The following is a 15,486-nucleotide window of genomic DNA, read 5'->3' on the forward strand; positions in this document are numbered from 1 at the left end:
CAGTTACAATCGCAGGTTATCTTCAGCGATTGGTTGTACCCCCTATGAGAAGATGTTTGGCAAGAAGCCATACATCAAACACATGAAGATTTTTGGTTCGGACATGTGGGTTCGCTCACCACAAAACTCCAAGTTAGACAAGCGTGGATTGCATGGTATCTTTCTAGGTTATCAGAAAGGGTCTTACAGAATAATGATGACTGACTCTAAGACAATAAAGCTCACGAGAAGTGTTGAGTACAATGCAAAGTGGGGGGAGAATGTGGGAATTTTCCAATGTTATCCTGATGACGGTGATAAGACTGAGGATAGTCAAAAGCAACCACAACAACCCACTGATGAAGATTCTGAGTCTGAATCTGAAACTGAATCGGGTGATTCAGAGGATTTCAAGAGTGCGAAAGCCTCTATGCGACCCTCTGAAAGCTCTGATCAAGAATTGGAGGAACCATTGTTCACAATAGGTCGTTTTTCTCCTAAGAAGGAAGAGGAGAATGTTGAAGACTTAAGGCTAATTCATAGGTCACAGAGAGCCACAAAAGGCAAACCTCCAAAGAGATTTGCTGATGAGTTTGCTACAATAGCAGTAACAGCTGTTAAAAGCTCCAAGAAGGTATTTGAACCTTCAAGTTTCCAAGAAATCCAGGGTTTGGATTCAAAGGAAGCTGAGCCATGGTTAAATGCCATGAAGGCTGAGCTTGATTCCTTAGAAAGGAACAAAACATGGGAACTAGTTCCAGTAGTTCCAGGAATGAAACTGCTTGGAAGCAAATGGGTCTTCAAAGCGAAGACAGATCAAAATGGCAAGATAGTCAGACACAAAGCCAGATTGGTAGCCAGAGGTTTTGCACAGGTACCAGGTGAGGACTATCACGAGACCTACTCACCCACTGTGAGGTATGAGAGCATTAGGCTTATGCTCAAGCTAGCTGCAGAGGAAAATTTACACATTAGTCACCATGATATTAATACAGCTTTTCTGTACGGATCTCTGAATGAATCACTTTATATGCTTCCACCTGATGGCGTACAGGTAAAACAGGGATTTGTTTGTGCTCTGAAGAAATCCCTTTATGGTCTCAAACAAAGTGCACGGTGTTGGCACACAAAACTCACTGAAGTATTGTTTTCTCTAGGTTTTCAGCAAGGGAAAGCTGATCCATGTGTATTTGTCAAAGAGGAGGGGCAAAAGAAACTGTACTGTTTGTTTTATGTTGATGATTTATTATTCTTTTGGAAAGATGTCGCAATGTACAATAACGCCCTAGCTCAACTAAAAGAGCACTTTGACATGAAAGATCTTGGTGACGTAAACAACTACCTATCTCTGGAAATAGAGAGAGATCAAGATGGTAACATTCTAGTACACCAGTCACGAAAAATTGCTGATGTGTTAAGCAAACTAAACCTGATGGATGCTAACCCTGTAGACACACCGATGACAACAGGTTATCAGGTAGATGACACTGAAGAAGCGTTTTCTGACACTACACTGTACAGAAGTGTTCTAGGCAAGCTAAACTTCATTGCCAGATGTTCAAGACCTGACATTGCTGTTAGCTGTAATTTGCTAAGCAGACAAGTCAACAATCCTAGTGTCAAGGATTGGAAAGCTCTGAAACGCATAGCGCGGTATTTGAAAGGCACTATGCATTACAGACTGAGACTTAACAATCAGAAGTCTGGTGGTCTTGAGATATTTGCAGATGCAAGTTTTGGAAGTGACACTGCAGACAGGAAAAGTACGTCTGGAGTTTGCTACATGTACAATCAGGGTCTGTTTGATTGGTCTTGCAAGAAGCAAACAACAGTTAGCTTAAGTACTTGTGAAGCTGAACTGAATGCACTGTCTTATTCACTTAAGGATTGTGAATGGTTGTTACAATTGTGCAAAGACATGAAAATTCCTGTCAAATGTCCAATCCAGGTTTACCAGGACAACAAAGCATGTTTGGCTTTGCTGAATTCGGAAGGTTGTAAGCAAAGCACGAAGCACTTGCAATTGAAGGTGCAACATGCTAGGGAATGTATTCAGAAGGGACTCGTAACGGTGTCCTATATGCCAGGTAATGAAATTCCTGCTGATGTATTGTCCAAGATTATATCAAAGGATCAACACTGTACCTATGTACAGAAGTTGGGTTTGTACTGATATTGTACGAACACGCTGCCCAGTGATGTTCACAGAAAGGGGGAGGATGTTGGTTTCTGCTTTGCTTCACTGTGCAGCGAAAGGGCTTGTCACGAGACAGGTGTTTACATTCCACAGTCTGTACTGTTGGAGTTTCTCACGGGAAAGGGAAGCTGGATGTGACGTACACTGGTTTCCTGTTTTTCACTGTGTGATTCTCTCCGAGCTGTCGAGAGGATGCTTTTCTGCTCCGGCAGAGGCAAGATGTCTTTCTGTAATATACCAGCTTTGAACTGTAAATAAAGCAATATAGAGTATGCAGCACGTACTTCTCATCCTTCCGCTGGGCACGAGACTCTGCTTAAAATCAACAGCGGGGCCCGCGGCCCCCCCCGGCGATCACGGGGGCGGCGGGAAGGCCCCCGCCGCCCGGGGGAGGCTCCAGGGCTGGGGGACACGGAGGAGCCCCCCCGAGGCCTAGTAAGGCCTCACGAAACGCCGCGGGCCTCCCTGCGGCCTAGAAAAGGCCATCTGGGGGCCACCAAGGCCCTGGGAGGTGACCGGGGACCCCCCTCCACCACCCGCCGCACCCCAGGGCCGCCAGGCCTGGTGGGGGAAGGGAAGGGGCTGCGCGTGGCGTTGCCTCCCCCCCCCCCGCGGCCCACACGCCCCCGCAGGCATGGGGGGGCAGCTAGTGGGGCCCCCGTGCCACCACCCAACACCCCAGGGCATCAGGGCCCACCTAAGGAAAAGGATCCCCTTTTGAAGGGGTATCCTGAAGTCCATTACCCCCGTTATCCCTTGGGATCCCTCCTTTTGGAGCGAGGAAGTCCAGCGACGTCCTTCCTGGAGAAGCTCTGGAGCCAAGTGTGGATTCCTAGGTAAGATCCTCCCTCTATTGTGTGGGCAGGTAATCCCTCCCCTACCTGGCCTGGTCTCCTTGGCAACGCTTCCCCCAGGTGGGATTGGACAACTGACTGAGGTAGGTGGAGACCTCCAGGTATCCCACCTGAGGGAAGGCAAAGCCAAGCCTATGCTGTTGGAGCCGCTCCAGATCTAGGGGCTGCACGCGTCCACGCAAAGGGCGCCCCCCATTTTAAGCGGGGAGCGGTCATTATTAATCTAGCGAATTGTTCGGAATAGATAGATTTAATTCCATTCAGATATTCTGAGCGAGTATCGAGGCAGCTTCTTATGTATTTTGTAACTTGATGCAAGAACCTTCCCTCTCAGTCTCAGTCACCTCACTGCTATGTTAGGAAAGTGATACTGGCCTACCTTGGAAGACTGTTGTAAGAAAAAAGTAGGTTTTTTAATTGTACCCATGGTTTTTCAGAACCTATGGCTTGTCTAACTGATGCACTTACCTGAACTCACCTTTTACATGCCTTCTGAGGACATCAATTTTTCTTTTTCTTCCATGCTGCCCCCAGCAAAGGAAATTTTTGTGTTTCATTTGTGTTCCTTTGCATACTTCTGTATCTGTATTTTATTTTGTTGTACTTAGCTTTGGGGAAAAACCCTTAATAGACAAATATACAATGTTTAAATTGTTATATTGAACCAAAAACAGAGGTGCCACACTACTGGCAATTGCAAGTTTGAGAACACTGCTGGAAATTAGCATGTTGAATCCTAAGATCATCTGTCCAGTGGTTGTTGCTTCTGCTCGGATGAATTGGATAAAATGATTCTAGGGTAATTAAATGTTGACCTACATATCCATTTTTCATTTTCATATACAGTGGTACCTCGGGTTAAGAACTTAATTCATTCCGGAGGTCCATTCTTAACCGGAAACTGTTCTTAACCTGAGGCACCACTTTAGCTAAAGGGGCCTCCCACTGCCGCCGTGCAATTTCTGTTCTCATCCTGAAGCAAAGTTCTTAACCCGAGGTACTACTTCCGGGTTAACAGAGTCTGTAACCTGAAGCGTATGTAACCCGAGGTACCACTGTATAGTTATTGTGTTCTATATAATTTTAAGTATAATTCCCCATACAAGTGAATAGTAAAAGAACTCATACAAGTAATGCTGACACAACCCCTCACACACACTACCATATTTTTTGCTCTATAAGACGCACCAGACCATAAAACGCACCTAGTTTTTGGAGGAGGAAACAAGAAAAAAAATATTCTGAATCCCAGAAGCCAGGACAGCAAGCGAGATCGCAGTGATCCCGCTTGCTGTCCTGGCTTCTGGGATAGCCACACGCAGCCCCCGGCAGCAGGATGAAGGCTTCTGTTGCCCGGGAGAACTTGCGCATGGCTAAGGCTCCCCCAAGACCTGTGCTCCCTTTAAAGAGCCTGTGAAGCGCTCTTTCTCTGGGGAAAAGCCAAGAGCCGCACACAAGCTCCACACGGCTAATAAAAGGGAGCACTGAGCAGAGCCTCCCGCCTGCATTCGCTCCATAAGACGCACACACATTTCCCCTTACTTTTTAGGAAGGGAAAAGTGTGTCTTATAGAGCGAAAAATGTGGTAAGTAGAATAAGAGAAGCATAACCACCCGACCCCACCCCTCTCCCTCTTTTGTCTTTTTCTTCTTCTTCTTCTTCCTAATTGTTTAAACCAGTTCATAAACCAAGAACTTATACACTGATCACTAATAATGAAACATATGTTGCAGATATTTTTCCACAATTATTATGCTATTTTTGTGACATACTAATGACATGAGAAAACTTGTATAATGTTATTCTTGTTTATATAAGCCAATAAACACACACACACACACACACACACAATTTTAGTTCTCATTTCCCCTAATTTCTTTCCAAGCAATTTTCCCCAAAATAACACATTTCTGCTTGTTATTGCCACAAATATATGTATTTTTGATGCACACTTTTCCCTAACGTATGTGTCACGGGAAATGGGGTTGCTTGTGTGTAAATCTCCAGCCGTTCCAAACTGCTTAGGTGTGGTTGTGTCTTTTTCTGACTGAGCAGCCCTTTGCGCTGCTGCTCAGTCGCTAGCAGAATCCATGAGTGAGTGTCTCCTAAATTTCCTCCAGCATAAGAATTCCTTAACGGACAACCTTCGCCTCGCCTCTCTGCGCGGAAGCCTTCTGCGCAGAGTGGGCGTGCCGAGTGGTGGTCCTCCACCCTCCTCACTGACTTCACTGGAAGAGTCTCGGAGCCTCGCCTCCGAGCTGCTCTCTGCCTCTCCCTTCTTCCTGGTGTCACCTGAACTTCCTTCCCCAGATGACGTTCTCTCTCTTCCCTTACTCTTCCCCTCTCCTGCAGAGTCCGGGAGCCTCGCCTCTCCCCTCTGCTCCGATGTCAGTTCCCTGACATCCACCTCCCTCCCAGGGCCCTCCAACCCCCCCGTCCTTTCCTCGGACGGTGATGCAGGAAACCCCCGGAAGGAACTCTCCCCTCCATCTGATGATTCAAACACCCCTCTCCATTTGCTGCTGTCTCTTCTCTCTCCCCTATCTCCCCAGTCGGATTCTTCTTCGGACAATTCCCCTTCCTCCTCTTCGGAGGCGGGAAAACCCTCAAACTCTTCCTCTTCATCGGTGGTGCCAAATTGCTCCCCCCAGAACCTCTCTGGTGGTTTGGGCTTTCCCGGATACCTGCTATGAAACTCCTCCTGCAGATACTCATCCCTAATCTCTTCTGCTGGGACCCATGCATTTTCCGCTTCTGGCTCCCCCTCCCACGCCACCAAATATTCCACTCGTCCCCCTCTCCACCTGGAATCAAGAATTTCAGCTGCATGGCCACTGAATTCCCTTTCCTCCATCTGTGGATGCAAGGGTGTTTCACTTTGCTGACCCAGAAATTCCCTCCCCTCCCTGAACGGTGAGAGTAAGGACCTGTGGAACATGGGGTGCAGTTTCATGTGAGATGGCAATTTGAGCCTAAAGGCCACTGGATTAACTTGCTGGGCTACTTCGAACGGTCCCAGTTTCTTTGGCCTTAGCTTCTTGCACCCTCCTTTGAACGGCAACCCTTTGGTAGACAACCACACCTGGTCCCCCACTCTTATGGTTTCTCCCTCTCTGCGGTGCTTGTCTGCCTGCCTCTTGTACTCTTCCTTGGCCCTTTCCAGGTTTAACTTAAGCTGTTGGTGTAAAGCCTCCATTTCTTCCAAAATTTTTCAGCTGCGGGAACACTCCAACTTCCCTCCCCTTCCCCGGGGAAAGCCCTGGGGTGACACCCGTAATTCGCCATAAACGGACTCATCCCTGTGGACACATGTTCTGCATTATTGTATGCAAACTCAGCCAGCGCTAATTTGTCCACCCAATCCTTCTCCCTCTCGCAGACGTAGCAGCGTAGATATTGTTGAAGTATGCTGTTAGCTCTCTCTGCTTGTCCATTGGTTTCTGGATGTCTGGCCGTTGAGAACCCAACCTCGACGTCCAGCAGACTCATGAGCTTCCTCCAGAATCTGGACGTGAATTGCCGGCCTCTGTCGGATAAAATCCTCAAGGGGGCGCCATGCAACCTGAAAACATGCTCTACAAACAGCTTTGCTGTTTCTTCTGCAGTCACCGCATGCGAGCACGCAATAAAATGGCACATTTTGGTCATCAAGTCAACTACCACCATTACTGCCGTTTTCCCCCTGGCTTTGGGTAAGTCCGTCATAAAGTCAATTGATACCACCTCCCATGGCCTCTCTGGTGTGGGTAAGGGCTCCAGTAACCCTGCAGGTGCTGTCCTCTCCCCCTTCGCTCTCTGGCAGCACTGGCACCCACGTACATACTCCTTCACATCTTCCCTCACCCGTGGCCACCAAAACTGCCTGGTGACCAGTAGCATTGTCTTATGTTGTCCAAAATGTCCTGCCGTGGGGTTGTCATGCAGTTGTTTGAGTATTCTGCTCCTCAAATCCCCCTCAGGTATGTACAATGCACCCTTATAGTACAGTGCCCCGTCCTTTACTTCGAACCCCCCCCCCTGAGTTTCCCCAGTGATACCAATTTCTCGGATTTTGGTTTGTGCATATTGATCATCCCTCGTCAACCCGGCCAGCTCTTGCCTCCCGACGAACACTCCCCCACACACCCATCTGCCCTCGGGAATGACATGACGTGCTTCTGGCCCTCCCTCCCCTTCTGCGTATTCGGGCTTGCGGGAGAGGGCGTCTGCTCTGACATTTTCCTTCCCAGGCACGTACCTAATCTCAAAATCAAACTTGGAAAACTCCTGTGCCCACCGCACCTGTCGTTGGTTCAGCACTCTCGCCGTTCTCCAATATTCCACGTTCTTGTGGTCAGTACACACCTGGACTTTGTGCTGTGCGCCTATGAGAAAATGTCTCCATCGTCGAAAGGCCTCGTGAATTGCCAGCAGTTCCCGATCGTACACTGTATAGTTTTGCTCTGACTTGTTCAGCTTCCTGGAAAAGAAGGCACACGGCTTCCACTGTTCCCCATTTTCCTGCTGGAGCAATATGCCCCCCACAGCTCTGTCTGGCGCGTCCGTCTCTAGCCTCATCGGCTTCCGCAGATCCACATGTAGGAGCTGCTCTTCCGACGCGAAAGCCCTCTTAAGCTTTTCAAAGGAACGCTGGGCCTCTTCTGTCCATTCGAACTTCTTCTTACTGCTGAGACAATCCGTTATGGGTGCCGTTAGATGGGCGAAGTTCTTGATGAACTTCCTGTAGAAATTTGCAAACCCCAAGAACCTCTGCACGTCCTTCCTGTTCTTGGGAGGCTTCCATTCTAGCACAGCCTGCACCTTCCCCGGGTCCATGGCCAAGCCCTTGTCTGACAACCGATAGCCAAGGAACTCCACCTCTCGAGCATGGAATTGGCACTTCTCCAATTTGACCCACAGCTGGTGCTCCTGCAGTCTCTTCAGCACTTCCCTGACGTCTTTTACATGCTGCTCCTCGTTCTCTGAGTAGATTAGGACGTCGTCCAGGAAGGCTACACAATTCTTGTACAGCAGGGACCCCAGCACGTGGTGCATGAAAGCTTGAAAGGTGCTCGATCCCGATTGTAATCCGAAGGGCATAACTAAGTACTCAAAGGCTCCCAGAGGGGTGAACATGGTGGTTTTCCATTCATCCCCCTCCCTCATCCTTATCAAGTTGTACGCCCCCCGAAGGTCCAGCTTGGTAAAAATCTTCCCCTTCCTTACCCTGGCCAAAATGTCATCAATTCTGGGCATTGGGAAGGTCACTGGTTCCGACACCCTGTTCAATCCACGGTAGTCCACTACGAGCCTGGGCTCATGGGAGTCTCGCTTGTCCACAAAGAACACTGGACTACCCCCCACCGCCCTCGATTCCCTTATGAACCCTCGCTTCAGGTTCTTGTCAATAAACTTCCGCAATTCCTGCATCTCCCTATCTGACATGGCGTACAGCTTGCCCACTGGCAGCTGAGCGTCTGGGAGCAAGTTGATCTGGCAGTCAAAGGGCCTGTGGGGGGGTAGCCGATCCGCCTCCTTCTCGCTGAAGACTTCTTCCAAGTCCGCATACTGAGGTGGTATCTTCCCTTTTTCCCCTACTGCCATCCCTGCCACCCTGGCTACTGCCATCCTCAGGCCTTCCCCTCCGTGGCAATGCTCTACGCAGTGAGCTGACCCAAAGGTGACTGTCCGCTGGTGCCACCCTACTACTGGGTCGTGCAGTGCCAGCCAACTCATTCCCAGTATGATAGGTGGTCCTGCTAAGGTGGCTACGTGAAAGACAATTGTCTCAGTGTGTCTGGAAACTGTCATTTTCATGGGCGGGGTCTGGTGGGTCACTTCCCCTCCCAAAAGTTCTCTCCCATCTATCGTGGTTACTTGCAGGGGATGTTCTAGAGGCACCACCTGTAGCTGGTGTTCTAGCGCAAAATCCTTGCTAAAGAAGTTGCAAGAGCTGCCTGAATACAGCAGCACCTTCACTTTGATGGGGTGTCCGTTTGGGAGTTCTAGCACCACCTCTATTGCGATGGCTGCTCGGGGGGGGGGTCTGGTTTGGGCACTACTACTGGTTGCTCGCCTGGCTGCTGTGCCCTCCTTCCTGCAGCCAAGCACGGCCGTTTCCCGGAGCCTCTTTCTTTTCCTCCTCACTCCCCACTGCCCCCACCATTCCTTGCCACGCCTTCTTCTGAGGGCATACTCTGGCAAAATGTCCCGGCTGCTGGCATAGGAAACACCTCTTACTGGTTTTCCCCTCCTTCTTACGCACCTCGCTGGAGTTTGAAAACCCGCACGCGCGCGCTCCTCCAATCTCCATTGGCTCCTCGGGTGGCACAGTAGACACTGGCACGTCTGGAGTGCGGTTGTCATGCCAACGCTCTGCTCTCCCTTCCCGCCTTTCCAGCGCGCGCGTCTCTTGCCTGACTCCTACAGCGAGCGCCAACTTGGTCAGCTGGTCCATCGATTCCGGGCGGGGTGAGCGGGAAAGTTCGTCTCTCACCCAAGGGGATAAGCCCTCCTCAAATAACATTTGTACTGGTTGAGAACTCAGATCCCACCCAAGTTTATGGATCAGCATAGCAAATCTCGACCAGTACTCTCTCACTGACTGGTTTCCTTGTTTGCACTCCATCAGTTCTTTACGAGTCACACTCTCTTCAACATCGCTCGCGAACATGTGATCCATCGCGCTAAAAAACTTTCTCAGGTCCTTCAAAGCCGCGTTCTCTGCCGCCATTAAGGGTCGGACCCAATCTCTGGCCCTCCCCTGCAGGTGCCCCACCACGAAAGCGACTCTTCCCCCATCGTCGGCAAAGTCATCGTGCTGCAGATCCAGCGCATACTGCACTTCAGTCTTAAAAGCGTTATAATCTCTGGGGTTGCCCCCAAAAGTCCGCACAAGTCCCCGTACCTTTCTTGCGATGGGGGTAATCTTCCCCTGGGCGTCATGTGTCCTCCTTTCATCCAGCCGCGCCGCTAGTAGAGCCAGTTGCTGCTCCAAGTCTTGGTTTCTCTCCTCCAGACTCTGTCCGCCTTTGGCCCCCTCTCCTGCGCCGGCTCCTCCGGTTTGACTCATGACTGTACCCCGGTCCTCTTGCACACAAGCAACGTAAAGGACTCACGGATTGCTGTCACGGGAAATGGGGTTGCTTGTGTGTAAATCTCCAGCCGTTCCAAACCGCTTAGGTGTGGTTGTGTCTTTCCCTGACTGAGCAGCCCTTTGCGCTGCTGCTTAGTCGCTAGCAGAATCCGTGAGTGGGTGTCTCCTAAATTTCCTCCAGCATAAGAATTACTTTGATCTGAAGCCTTTGAAGAGGAATTTAAAAGTTTCAATTTCGTGCATGACCTGAACTGTCGCTATAGGTACTAAGGGATTTAAACTTTTTTTTTCTGCTTTGCTTTGAACTTAGTTTTTCCTCTCCCTGTGGATTTACAAAATTATTTAAAGAAACCCAGGTACTTGACTGCCAAACTATTAGAGCTGTCAGTTTGCGGACTTGATTTTTGCTACTCTGAACTGTTACTTTTGAGTGTTACTGGACTAGCTACTTTGAAACACTATTATCTGGCACTTTTCCTGAAACTTTGTTTAAATAAGGACTCACTCTGCTGGCTATAAAGAAGAGCGGAAGGTCTTTCTTGAAATTTATGAGTGGTTGGATACTGTTGGATTTTGGCAAAACTTTTTTAAGCTTTTACGCTTTGGAACAACTATTGGAAAAAATTCCTTTGTTCTCCTCAAGATTTGTTTGAACTCCCCCTGGTGGATTTTGGATTTACAACTGGTTGGGACTTGTTTTTTCTCTTTTTTCTTCCTTTAACTTGTTGTTTACTCTCTGAGCTTGTGGATTCCCATGGGAGCATACTAAATTTGACCTTGGCACGTAGACAGGAGTGGAATGAGTGGCACTGGGAAAACAAGATCGGCCAAAGCTAAAGCTAAACAATTAACTCAATCAACATTAACTTCCCAGTTGCGCAGATCATCTGTTCCTACTGTTTTGGGAACACAAGAATTAGAAACTGAGCTGACTTTATCAGAAGGCATGGCAGCTGGAGGAAACGAATCAGTACTAGACAAAATCTTGGAGAAGTTGGAAACATTGGACAAAAAAGTGGATGTACAATCGGCAAAGATTGACCAAAATACTGCCAGCCTAAATAAATTAACTGAACAAGTGACCTTACATGCACAATCAATTGGGAAGCTTTTTGAAGCTACTACAGAGAATCGTAAAGCTACCACAGAGAATCGTAAATTGGCTGAGGAAGTTAACCAGAAAGTGGAAGCAGTGAAGGAGGAGGTTAAACCACTGACTAAACAGATTGGTGAACATCAGGCCTACCTGTCTATGATTGAATTACGCAGTCGGGAAAATAATCTGAGGCTGAGATCAATTTTAGAACTGGAACAAGGGAATTTAACGGAATATTTGACAAAAGAACTTTCCAAGTTTTGGAACTTGGAGGAAGACAAGGACTTTAAAATCGTTAGTGCCTTCAGACTTGGAAGAGTAGCAAGGAAGGACAGACCCAGAGACTGTTTGATTACTTTGAGATCTAAGGAAGAGAAGGATAAAATACTAAGCTTACATTATGAAAAATCACTTGTAATCCAGGGAAGGAGAGCGGAAATTTACAAAGATATCCCTAAACAACTTTTGGATCTAAGAACCACCTATACAGAACTAACCAAACTGTTGAGAAGTAACTCAATCCTTTTCAGGTGGGAATTTCCTCAAGGATTATCTTTCACATTCAGAGGGAAGAAGGTGAAAATTAAAACACCCGAGGATAAAGATAAGTTCCTGCATGATTACGGAGAAGACCTTCAGAAAGTGATTACAGGGCCTGAGGCTTGGTCACCGCCACCGCCTGCACCTACACCTTTGGGATCTGAGGAACAGAAGAAAGAAACACCACCCTCTACAGAATAACAGACTCGCCCAGGATGTCTCTGCAACTTCTTAGCTGGAACATTAATGGTGGAAATTCCCCGGAAAAAAGGAGAAGGATATTCCATATATTAAAGAAAGAACAATTGGACATTATTTGCCTACAGGAAACACATGTGACTAGGCTCCACAGAAAAGTGTTAATTAACAAAAGATTAGGCCAAGAATTTATTTCATCAGACCGAGTCAAAAAGAGAGGAGTGGTGATTTATGCAAAGGAGAGCCTATCACCAAAATTCCTTTTTAAAGATGAACAAGGAAGAATTTTGGCAATCGAAATTCAAACCCAGGGTGAAAAGTTCTTGATACTGGGAATCTATGCACCGAACGAAGGGAAATCAGAATTTTATAAGAAGCTGCATGAGACAATGCTGGACTATCTGGACTATAATAACATCATTATGATGGGAGATATGAATGGGGTGGTGTCTACAAATATGGATAAGTCACATGGCCAAAGCTTGACAAAAGATGGCAGACTACCTAAAACTTTTTTTGAACTGACTGACAATATGGACTTGATTGATATCTGGAGGACAAAAAAACCCCTAGGAAGAGAGGGAACATTCTTTTCTGAAGCCCAACTGACATGGACAAGAATCGACCAAATCTGGATAACTAGAGGTCTGGCACCCAAGATCAGAAAAGTGGAAATCTGCCCAAAGACTTGCTCCGACCATAACGCAGTAAAGATGGATATGAGACTAACTACAACCGGCTCCTTTAGATGGAAGATGAATGACACCCTGCTCAGAGACCAGGAGATTATCAAAAAGGCCCAAAAAGCTTTGAAGGACTATTTTGAAATAAATTTGAACACCATGGTGGAAAAAAGAGTAATCTGGGACCCAAGTAAAGCTGTAATGAGGGGGTTTCTGATACAACAGAACACCATAAAGAAAAGAGCACAGAACGAGAAAAAGGAAAAGATTTTGGAGAAAATTAGGGAATGCGAGAAAAAGTTAAGATCGAAACCGAAGTCAAAGGAGATTCTGAGAGAAACTAAACTCTACCAAGTACAATACTCTAAATTGATAAATCAGGAAGTGGAGTGGAAAATCAAGTTAATGAAACAAAGATCATTTGAATCGGCAAATAAATGTGGAAAGCTGTTAGCATGGCAGCTGAAAAAGAGACAAAAACTAAATACGGTTACCAACTTAGAGATTGAAGGGAAAAACATTCAGAATCCTGTGGAGATTAGAAAGTGCTTCCAGAGATACTTTAAGCAACTTTACACTCAAGCTTTTTGTTCAGAATATATCGCACCCATACCATTCTCAAATCCTTGGCCTACCCCCATCCCATGAAGATTCTTTTTCATAAAACTCCAAGAGATATTGTCAAAGGCTTTCTCCGCGTCCACAAAAATCAGAACTGCTTTAGTGTTTATATTCACCTCTAGTAGTTCCAAAATGTCTATTATGTTCCTCACATTGTCTGATAAATGCCTTTTAGGGAGAAAGCCTGCTTGGTCCTTATGAATCTTCTCCATCAACACTCTTTTCAATCTTTTTGCCAAAATGTCTGCAAAAATTTTGTAATCCACATTAAGTAATGATATTGGGCGGTAGTTCTTAAGTTGAGTCTTTTCAGTCTCTGTCTTTGGTATGAGTGTAATATACGCTTCTTTCCACGATTCTGGCGCCCTTTTCCCCTCTAAAATCTCATTACAGACTTCCTTTAGCAGTTGCACCAACCACTCCTTCAAAGCTTTGTAGTATCTGGAAGTCAGTCCATCTGGTCCTGGAGATTTGCCCAATTGCATGTTCTGAATGGCACCCTCTATCTCTTGTTCTGTTATTCTCTGATTTAGATCCACCTTACTTTGATGAGAGATTTTTTGTAATCCATATTTTTTAAGGAATTCATCTATGTCCTCTTCATTCTGTGATCCTTGTGAATATAACTTTTTAAAATAACTCAGGAAACAATTTCTAATCTCGTTGGGTTTGGATATATTCTTTCCATCCACTTCTAGATTTGTAACTGTATTTAGTTTCTGTCTTTTCTTCAATTGCCAGGCGAGAAGTTTACCACATTTATCTGCCGATTCAAATGTCTTTTGTCTCATTTGCTTTATCTTCCACTCAATCTCTTGATTCATCAATTCCATATATTGTGTTTGATATAGCTTGATCTCTCTCAAAATCTCCTGGGACTTTGGTTTTGATCTTAATCTTTTCTCTCCTTCTTTTATCTTTTCCAAAATCTTTTCCTTCTTCTCATTTTGCTTTCTCTTTTTTATTGAATTTTGTTGAATCAAAAATCCTCGCATCACAGCTTTGCTTGCGTCCCAGATCACTCTTTTTTCTACATCGGCCTTTAAATTTATTTCAAAATAGTCCTTTAAGGTTTTTTGGGCCTTTCTGTGGATCTCCTCGTCTCGAAACAGGGTGTCATTCATCCTCCATCTGAATTGACCAGTTGTTGTAAGTTTCATCTCCATCTTCACGGCGTTATGGTCGGAGCAAGTCTTTGGGCAGATTTCTATTTTTTTAATCTTTGGAGCCATCCCACTAGTAATCCAAATTTGGTCGATTCTGGTCCAGGTCATCATTGCTTGAGAGAAAAAAGTTCCCTCTCTCTCGAGAGGGTTCCTTGTTCTCCAAATATCTATTAAGTCCATATTTTCAGTCATTTCAAAGAAGGTCTTCGGAAGTCTCCCTTCCTTGGAGATTGTCAGTCTTTGTGCCTTGTCCATATTTGTAGAAACCACACCATTCATATCTCCCATAATTACTACGTTATAGTCCAAATAATCCATCAGAGTTTCATGCAACTTCTTGAAGAATTCCGCCTTCCCTTCATTTGGTGCATAGATTCCAACTATTAACAATTTTTCTCCTTGTACTTGTATTTCCACTGCCAGGTATCTTCCTTGTTCATCTTTAAACATCATTTTTGGGGCCAATTTCTCTTTTGCATAAATCACTACTCCTCTTTTCTTAACTTTGTCCGATGAGATGAATTCTTGTCCTAATCTTTTATTTATAAGTAGTTTTCTGTGTACCCTGGTCACATGGGTTTCTTGTAAACAGATCAAATCCAATTGTTCTCTTTTCAAAATATGAAAAACTTGGCGTCTTTTCGTGGGCATGTTCAGCCCATTACAATTCCAACTAAGGAATTGCAGGGCCATCTTGTTATTTGTCACTTACTCCTCCTACCGCTCCAAGTTGTTGCTCTTCCTCTGATGGTGGTGGTTTAAGCCCAAATGATAGATTCAGAATGTCCACTACTCTTTTTTGCTCTGAGATTGGGTCTACCGTTCCCTTCTGCAGATCCTCGTGGTTTCTCTCCAAGAATTTCTCTTTGTCTTGAATTGTTTTTATTTTCACCTTCTTTCCCTTGTAGTTAAAGGGCAGTCCTTGTGGAAACTCCCACCTGAAGAGTATGTTGTTCTTTTTCAGCAGGTAGACCAGATCTTTATAGAAGGTTCTCACCTCCAAAATATATTCAGGGATGTCCTTAAAAATCTGTATATGAGAATTTCCAATTTCCAAGGCCTTTTGGTAATTTAGTT

The 15,486-nt window shown here is 46.0% G+C and overlaps 1 pseudogene across 1 annotated transcript in view; it reads left to right on the forward strand.

Moving 5' to 3' along the window:
- Window positions 1-2,810: 2,810 nt before the first annotated feature.
- Window positions 2,811-15,486, forward strand: part of LOC308578097 (protein CIMAP1C-like) — a 44,706-nt pseudogene continuing 32,030 nt past the window's right edge. Inside the window, exon 1 of the transcript in view lies at window positions 2,811-2,825. The product of the transcript in view is annotated as a protein CIMAP1C-like (transcript). The remainder of the gene's footprint in view (window positions 2,826-15,486) is intronic.

Source organism: Podarcis bocagei, assembly GCF_964188305.1.
Source record: "Podarcis bocagei genome assembly, chromosome: W".
Classification (NCBI taxonomy): Eukaryota; Metazoa; Chordata; class Lepidosauria; order Squamata; family Lacertidae; genus Podarcis; species Podarcis bocagei.